Genomic DNA, 9921 nt, shown 5'->3' on the forward strand with positions numbered 1-9921 from the left:
GCAAGGAAGACTTACCCTCAGTGGAGGAGTATCAGGTTAGGGAACACTTAAATGAATTAGACATACACAAGGGACTTCATAGGAGGCAACCATAAGTGCTAAGGGAGCTGGCTGATGTCATTTTCAGGCCAGTCTCTATTATATTGGAAAGGTCGCAGCTTCCTAAGGACTGGAGGAAAGTCTAAAAGAGCAAGAACGAGAGTTTGGGGAACTGAGCCTCATCTTGACTCCTGGGAAAGTGATACAGTAAGAAATCCTAGAAACCATTCTGAAATACATGAAAGACAGGAAAGTGATTGGGAGTAGTCAGCATGAGTTTATGAAGAGGAAATCATGCTTGACCAATCTGGTTGCCTTCTTTGATGAGATGACTGGCATGGTGGATGAGGGGAGAACAGGAGATGTTATTCACCTTGAGTTAGTAACACTTTCAAGACCATCTCCCATGATGTCCTTATAGACAATCTGAAGAAGTACCGGTTAGATAAATGGGCAGTTATGTTGACTGAAAATTACCTGCAGTGATGAGCTCAAAGGGATCAGTGGAACTAATTCCAGCTAGAGGCCAGTGACTAGTGGAACACCCCAGGATCAATACTGGGTCCAGTCCTGATTAATATCTTCATTAATGAGCTAAGTTATAGGGCAGAGTAGACCTTCAACTTCAACAAGTTTGCAGACAATACAAGACTTGGAAGAGTGGCTGATACACCAGGTAGTTGCATTGTCATTCGTAGGGACTTTTACAGAAATGGGCTGAAATTTTTCCATTTGTTGAAAGGAGTTCAACAAAGAGAAAAGCAAAATCCTACATCTTGGGAGTAGCAGATATTATGGACTAATACATGACAGGGACCAACTGCTGGAAAACAGCTTTGCAGTAAAAAATCCCTTGCTCAATAAGCTGAATGCAAGCCAGCAGGGTGCCCAGGGACATTGTTGTGGTTTGGCCCTGACAGGCAGCTGAGCACCACACAGCCACTATCACTGTCCCCAGGCAGGATGGGGGAGAGAATCAGAAAGGTAAAAGGGTGAGAACTCATCAAAAACGTTTACTGGGTAAAGCAAAAGCCACATGCACAAGCAAAGCGGGACAAGGAATTAATTTGCTGCTTCTCATCAGAAGGCAGGTGTTCAACCACTTCCAGGAAAGCAGGGCTCAACACACATAACAGTTTCCTGTGAAGAAAAATGCCATCACAACCACCCCTTCCTCCTTCTTTATACCAACTTCTTTGCTGAGCATGATGTTATATGTTATGGGACATCCCTTTGACCAGTTTGGGCCAGCTGTCCTGGTTCTGTCCCCTCCCAGCTCCTGGTGCATCCCCAGTCTCCTCACTGGCAGGGCAGTGTGAGAAGCTGAAGAGTCCTTGGCTCTGTGTAAGCATTGCTCTGCAACAACTAAAACATCAGTGTGTTATCACCACTACTTTCATCAAAAATCCAAAACAAAGCATTGTGCAAGCCTCTATGAAGAAAACTAACTCTGTCCTAGCCAAAACCATGGCAGCCATGGAGATTATTAAAGGACTGGAACATCTGACATATGAGGATAAGCAGAAAGAGCTGGCACTGTTTAGCCTAGAGAAAAGAAGTCTTGGGGTGAATCTTATCAATGTATATAAACATATGTTAGAGGGTTGTAAAGCAGATGGAGCCAAACTGTTCTCAGTGGTATCCAATGATAGCATACAAGGCATTGGGCACAAATTAAAAATTATTTTTAAATGTAACAAAAAGCTTTGTTACTCTAAGGATGATCAAACACTAGAACAGGTTGCCCGGAGATTTGTGGAGTCTCCATCCTCGGAAATATTCAAAACCCAACTGGATATGATCCTGGGCAACCTGCTTTAGATGACCCTGTTTTGAGTATGAGGGCTGGTGATCTCCAGAGGCATTTTCCAAGCTCAGCTAATTGTGTGAATCTGTGATTCTGTATTAAATGTGAAGAGACACCTTCAAAAAAGTATACAGCTGAGCCTATAAGGTAGCATAAATTGCCCTTTGGAAGTGTTTGTCTTCCTCCACAGACTAAAGAAGGACTCTGGTCAGCCAGCTTAAATTAGAGGTGGGATTTGCTTCCAGATTCAGACACTAGAATTTTAAGTATTACAATGTGAACTAAGTATCTGGGCTTAAAGAGTTTTGCAGTATTGGATGGACAAGTCCTCCTCCTCTAGCTAGTCTGTCCTTCCTTGGAGAGCAGGAGATAGTAGTGGAAGATGTAGTGATAGGACTAGAGGGAATGGTCTCAAGTTGTGCCAGGGGAGGTTCAAGTTGGAAATTAGGAGACATTTCTTCTCAGAAAGAGTAGTCAGGCATAGGAACAGGTTGCCCAGGGAAGTGGTGGAGTCACTGTCCCTGAGGGTGTTTAAGGAAATGTTGGACCTGACGCTTAGAGACATGGTTTAGCGAGTGACATTGGTAGGTGGGTGATGGTTGGATCAGATGATCCTGAAGGTCTTTTCCAGACTTAATGATTCTATGATTCTACGGTTCTATGAAACTGTGGTACAGACTGAGCTCTATATTCAGTTGTCATTTGAGGAAAACAAATATCTCTTATAGGCCATCCCCCTGAGGATGAGGATGTCTGAAGTAACCTAGGTCACCTTAGGCAGCAGTAAGTGCTTATGTCATGGAATCACAGAATGGTTGAGGTTGGAAGAGACCTCTGGAGGTCATCTGGTCTAACCCCCCTGCCAAGCAGGATCACCTAGAGCATGTTGCACAGGATATCATCCAGGCAAGTTCAGAATATCTTCAGAGGAGGAGACTCCACAGCCTCTCTGCACAACCTGTGCCAGTGTTCTGTCATCCTCACAGTAAGAATTGTTTTTTCATATTCATATGGAACTTCCTATGGTTCAGTTTGTGCCCGTTGCCTCTTGTCCTGTCGCTGGGCACCGCGAAAAAGTCTGGCTCCATCCTCTTGACACTCTCCCATCTATATGCATTGATAAGATCCCCTCTCAGTCTTCTTTTCTCTCAGCCTCTCCACATACAACAGGTTCTCCAGTCCCCTAATCATCTTCATAGCCTTCTGCTGGACTAGCTCCAGGAGCTCCATGTCCCTCTTGTACTGGAGCCAAGAACTGGACACAATACTCCAGGTGAGACCTCACTAGGGCTGAGTAGAAGAGGAGGATCACCTCTCTTGATCTGCTGACTCTTCTGAATGCACCTCAGGATACCATTGGCCTTCTTGGCCACAAAGGCACAATGCTGGTCCATGGCTGACCTGCTGTCCACCAGGACTCCCAGGTCGTTTTCCACAGAGCTGCTTTCCAGAAGGTCAGCCCCTGACCTGTAGTGGTGCACAGGGCTATTCCTCCCTCAGTGCAGGACCCTGCATACTTGCATTTGTTGAACTTCATGAGGAGTCCTGCATATGGTTATAGTCTCTAGATAATTAAATTTAGGAGAGATTAATCCCGATTTAAGTGCATGTATTTGCTGCTTAGAGGTAGACAAGTAACTAGAGGCTTCTAAAGACTTGAAGTCCTGTCTGCCTAAATACAGGTTTCTAAAACACCTACCTGTTTCTCTCCAGTGACTATCCAGAGAGTGTAGGCATTCTACTTTAGGTAGGGTCTTAAGTGCCTACCTTAAAGTTCACTGGATTCTCTTCCTAGTTACCCCTACGTAGGCATATGAAGTAATTGAGATGCTTTAGGGTATGCCATCTGGCATCCATCTCTCATTGCAGAATGGCACTTCTGTATCTCTCTGTCTCTTCTGTATCCTATCTTGTGTCTGCCAGACCCACCTGAACACCCCAGGTATCCTAGAGCATTTCAACTGGCACAAAATGGCTTTTAAGCAACGAATTGATTCCCTACTGTTCTTTTGGTGCCTAATCACAGAGACACTTAAAAACCACATATTTAATCAGAGTATCATGAACAAAATAAAAGGCATTTTAATGTATATAAGCTATTTTAACAAATTACCTTCTAGACATACAGCAATTGAAGCAATAAGGTGGTTGCTGTGAGTCTATAATGTGATGCTGATGTCTTCTTACTAGATTTTTAGCACGTGCATAAGAGAATGCCATAAAGACACATAAAGACATACATCTAACTATACATAATGTTGGCATAATATTCCCCTCCTTTTTTTTTTCTTTTTTTTTTTTTTTTTATCAAACCAAAAATAACACTGAAATCTCATTTCAACATAAAGACTGGTAAAGCAGACAGGCAAATGACTCCCACTGTTGTAATGAGCTATAATTTTGTGCACACTTATAGTATTTCCCAGTACGGCATTCTGAAAACATTCCTCCAGGGGGTCTACATCTGAACTGAAATATGCTGAGAAATTAAAAGCCAAAGGTAAAACAGCTCTCAACCCTGCTTAGCTATTACAAGAGTATGTAAGTATTACAATATTTTATGTAACTTGCTGCAGATGAGGCAGTATTTTAATGCAGCAAAGGTAGAAAGGCAGAAAAGGTGGAAAAATGGTAGTTGTAACCTTAATTTACATTTTTTGTGCTTTTTTTGGCCAACTAGAACATAGGTTTTGGGACAGGGGAATAAAGAGTAGTAGGCTAAAACATTAGATCTCAATAAGATGGGACATTGTGAAATGCAATGATATTAACACATATGTTTCAAAGTTTGCATCTATTATGACTATTTGTGACCTGTAAGTATTGCCATAGAAAGTATTTTTAAGGACAGAGCTGGGAAAAGAACCAAAAGACACTTGTGGGGTTATTCTGGTAAAAACTGTAGAGAAGGACTCCCTTACTTGACAATATGTCTCTTTCTAAATAGTCTTCTAATTTCACAAATTTGCCAAAGTTACAGACTTTGCACTAACTGCTGGAACAGTAATTTAATCGGTCTGAGCTGGTTGCAAAACACCTGAAGTGTCAATAAAACCTAAACGAAACAAATCAAAAACAAAACAACAACAACAAACTAGATGAATGACAAAATATGCAAACAAACAAACAAACAAAACCAGTCCTGGTGTCTCCAGAAGGTAGCTAAAGAGAGGGTCAAAATACACTCATATATATTATTTAATCAATCCATTGCACCCTCATGTCCTTTGCTGAGCTTATGGGTACTTAATGTCTGTTAGGGCAACATAGACTGCATGAGTGACTACTTATGTGCAACTGGAATAATCCCACACAATTCAACATAGAAGAGACATAAAATATAAACCTCAGGGAAAGCTATTCTTCATTTTCTGGATTAGGGATGTAAGGTCTTTGCAATCCTTGGTGAACAGAAGGGTTTGAAACCTCAGTCAAATTACAAAGAAATCTCTTTTCTTGTCACTATCTCTCAGTCTCACATTTTTCTCTCCCTTTTGGATGATCCCTATTTCATTCCTGTAAGTCACAGCAGTTTCCAGCTGCTGGCTCTTGCCCAACTGCCTAGCAATCAGGAAACAACCTGTTCACTTTCTTACAGTTTGGGGAGATCTCTGAGGAATAAGACACAGACATTTTTCCTGCTAGTTTGATTAGTCATCTCCAGGGAAGAAAGCCAGCCTCATTATCGAAGGTAATTCCAAGCAGAAAACCTACATCTTTCCAGTGTTTAGTGGGTCCCAGAATCCTTGTGGAACTTCTGCAGGCTAGAAATTACAGTGCCTGGCTTCACTGAATACATCTGAAACTGTTTAATGGAGAATTAAGGCAGGATATTTTAGAACTCTTTCCATCAGTTTGAAGAGAAACCAATCCAATTAATTCTCAGCTGTTCTTCTACCACTGAAAATACAGGGAATAATCTTAGTTCCACTTCATTTATAATTTAAATGATTATTTGACTGTTTAAATAAAGCTTTATTTTATTTTTGAAAGGGCTTTATTGTCAAGTTAATTGACACTTTAGAATCTGCTGCAAATCCTGGGGAAAAAGCTATAAAATAAATGGTTTATTAAAATTTAAATAAACCCTAGTTCATAGAAAATTCAACCAGACCATATATGTCAGGGGAAAAAATCAAATCTGAGTGGTTTCAGGCATGAAAGAGGCATGGAGTTCTTTATCCCAGTCACAAGGGTTGGCAGGTCTAGAAGGACCATTCACAGAAATCTAGGAATGTGCAGAACTCTAGTGCTGAAACACAGCTATTTGCAACCTTCCAGGCACCTGAAAAGTTTCTGGCTTTTACTGCCAGACCTCAGTAATAAAGATTCTTCTTAACAAGAACATGGATATATTCAGTGAATATTGCAATTTAGGTCAATAGACTGCAAGTAATGGCAAACTGCATTTTGCCTCTCTTCTAGTCTGAACAGCTTGTGCCTGCCTCCTGGCTGCACAGTCCTTGCCTCCTACTGTTTCTATTGCAGGCATATAATGGCACACAACCTAGGAGTGAGAGAGGGGATATTCCAGTTGACACAGGAGCAACAAGCTTTGCTCTACGCATTTTCTTCCTGTCTTTTCTCACTCTTCATCCTGGAACAAGATCAGGAATGCATGGGCTGGGGAGAGGGGCAGGGGAAATGGAAGTGAGGGAGTGTAACACTTCGGATGAACGTTTCAAGGAGGTTTCAAGAAAAAAAAAAAAAAAAAAAAGAGGTTTGAGGGTGCAGCAGAGAAATGATCAGAGGGAAGGGAAGGAAAATAAACTAGAATAAAGAGAAAGGGATGATGCTGCAGAAAATGTAAATCACAAACAATAACCTGAAATGCCTATGATTTTACCATTAACTTGCTTCTGCACTCTATATCAACTTGAGGCTCTCACAACTATTACGTACATCATCCAACAAAAAGCCATGCTCCCTGTTTGTTCACACAGAAGGTGAAACACACCAAGACATTCACACTGCCTCTGCTGATAACGCTTACAATATTGTGAAGTATCACACAGTCATGTAGAGGAAGCTGCAAAATGCAAGAACAGCAATCTTACAGCTGTAAGGCACATGGATTTCATGTTCATATGCACCAAAATTGAGAAGTGCAATTCCTGTCAGCTGAAGGAAGCTCTGATTTACCCCACCATCTGCCTCACCAAGTCTTATGAAAATTCTTCAGTAATTCCCAAGGTTGTTCTGATACAGTATTGAAAAATACCATTGCTTTCTTTCATCCCTCACCCTCTTGGTTATCAAGTTAATTAGTCAGCAGTACCTGTTCTACTTAATTACTAGAAGGGACCACATCTGGTTCAAAGCTTCGCTTCCCTAAGGTACCTATATAAAGAAACATACACTCAAGTACACTTTGGATATTAAAAGAAAGGTTGATAATGATTGTGTAGCTCTTGTGCCTAACTCCCCAAGAAGCAACTGGGAACCCAGTACAAATACTGCAGCATGTGGCTTTTAGTTCCTTTAGTTTCTCTTCACAGGTCATATCTTCACTTTAGCTGCCCTTCTTTAAATCTGTCTGTCTTTTCGGTACCTAAATGTAGTGGGAAGTGCAGACGCAAGGGAAATGTTAGTGCAGATTAAGTGACTGACAGGTCAGAGGAGTAGGAAAGACACAGAGAAAAATTATCTGCAGCTTTCATTCCCCATGATTCTTACTTCAGACAATGGTCAGAAATATTTTCCTAGACGCTGAAAGCTGTGTTCTGTTTTGCTCTAGATTAAAGGATGGCCCTGCTAAGTAAAAACTTTTGGCTAAGACACTAGAAAGCAATAGAGTTGGTATTTTCTTAAAAAGTTTAAGAAACACAAATATTAAGATAATGTGGCTAAATGATTCCTAGATATTACCACTCTGAAATTAATATATATTTTTTGGTTTCTATGTATTAGCATGATCTGAGAATGAAAACACCTGCCTTCAAAATGTTTTGTTTTATGAAGCTATAATAACAAACCAGTGTAACTCCAGTATTTCAAAGCTCACTCCTGATTTTTTCTGTGAAAGGATGTATTGGGTCACATGGAGTGTCTTGGACATAAAGCTACCTTGTTCCAGAATCACAGAAGTGATGGGATTGGAAGGAAACTCTGGAGGTCACCTGGTCCAACCTCTTGCTCAAGCAAGGTTTTCACCACCTTCTTTGCCATGAGGACTTTGCTACTATATACATTCCATGGAATTACAGTGTAGTTCACAAATGGTAAACCTAAAGCTACCAAATGCTATCAGGCATTTTGTGGGTGTGATAGTCATTCACCTTTGTGTGCACATTTTTATTCCAGTCACATGGCAGACGAGGAAAACATTGCACAGTCTCCGGTACCACTAGAAAGAAGTATGGATGCTACCTCATTCAGCTGGTAAAGGTGTGCACTTGGGCTATGTTCATTAAATTTAAGTGTTGAAGTAAGATTGAAGAGCCTTGTTTTGTGCTTTTCCTTTTTTTAAATAGTTTGTCTTTAAGACAGCTTCGAGCTGTGTGCTAGTGTGAGAAATACACACTTATAACAGCCAGAAAGATTGACAATTAAGTCAGATCAGCTTATGAAAGTAGTATACATGATTTTCCTGCTTTCCCTTACAGTAAAGTAAAAGTCCTCCTCCTCTAGCTCTATCCAGCCAAGACTTTTTCCCACTTACTCTCCAGTCCTTCACATCCATTGTTGGAGAAACCAAGCCACTTCCTTGGCATCCATCTGTTTAACACATCTGTCTCACTTCGTCTGGCTAAATTCCTTGAGGCATTCTTGTGGTGCTCCACAGAGAGAAGAAATAAGTTTTTTTGCTAGACAATACCCCACAAATAAGTGAAATTGAGGGAAAAAAAAAAAAAAAAAAAGTAAAAGGATCCTTATGAGAAATGAAATCATTGGAATTTTAATCTTCAAATAAAAGGACCCTCTTTTGGTGTTTACTTTTATTCTCAGGGCAAGTACTAGTAATAATAAAAAATGTTGTAACCCTTACATCTCTTTGAATCAGATGGCCATTTTCAGGCCTATGGAACTGAGTTAACCATTCTTCTACAATGTGTGGAATAATTCTTTGTTAGGTAATCCCAAATATTTTCATTTTTAAGTCATTCAGATAATGACATTTCTGCTACCTCTTCCAAGAAATTATTCTTGGAGTATTTTAGATATGTATTCATATACCATTTCCTTTTGATTAATTTTAACATTTATATCTGATTGTGCCAACCTTAGTTACTTTTCTGTTTCTTTAGCTGTACTTTTTTTTTTTCCATTTACACCAATATTAAATAAGAAGTAAATGTGCCAAAAGCCAAAAGTACAATTGTGGTGAGACCACAGCTGTCTGCATATTTAAAGTATCTGTAATTAGGATTGGATAAACTTCACCCTGAAGCAGCCATGATGGGGTTAACAGCGAGCAGCTATTTCCCCAGCTGTGGCCCAGTGCCAGACTCACAACAGCTGGGATAAAAGGCTGCCGACCAGGCAAAGTGGGGTGATTGCCAGAGAGGTTAGGATTTACCTCAAGGAAACTCTTTAGCTATGGTTTAATAGAAGAGTGCCTTGGGAATACTCTCAAAAATGCTTTAGGTATGCTGGCTGGGATAAGGCTGAGGAGTATCAGTTTTTTTAAGGCTTCTGTTGTGAGCCACTGAAGGATATCTGATGTGGGCACGAGGCCAGGAAGCTAGGGTCTTTCTAGTCTGGTTGTCCTTACTAGCTGCTAGAGTAAGCTTGGGGAGATTGAACCACTTGGGTATTGTCTATTGGACTCTGTAAAACAAAATAGTGCTTAAAGAGAAGAGTACCATACAGAGAAAGTTTTATGTAATTCTGCATAGGGTACCATATTACTAGAGAATATCAAGTGAAGGTATTCAAGGAAAGTAAAATGGTCTGAACCATTTCATGAGTCTGATATAAACAGGAAGGAATAAGAAGAGATATATAAGCAAACAGAATACTCTAAGCATATATTCACTAAAGGTAGGTGTAACAACTCAAGCTGAAGTGGAAAAATTGAATGAATTTGTATAGACAGATGAAATGAGGAACATCTACATAATGTCATCAAAGCA

The sequence above is a fragment of the Oxyura jamaicensis genome, chromosome 1, assembly GCF_011077185.1.
Source record: "Oxyura jamaicensis isolate SHBP4307 breed ruddy duck chromosome 1, BPBGC_Ojam_1.0, whole genome shotgun sequence".
NCBI lineage: Eukaryota > Metazoa > Chordata > Aves > Anseriformes > Anatidae > Oxyura > Oxyura jamaicensis.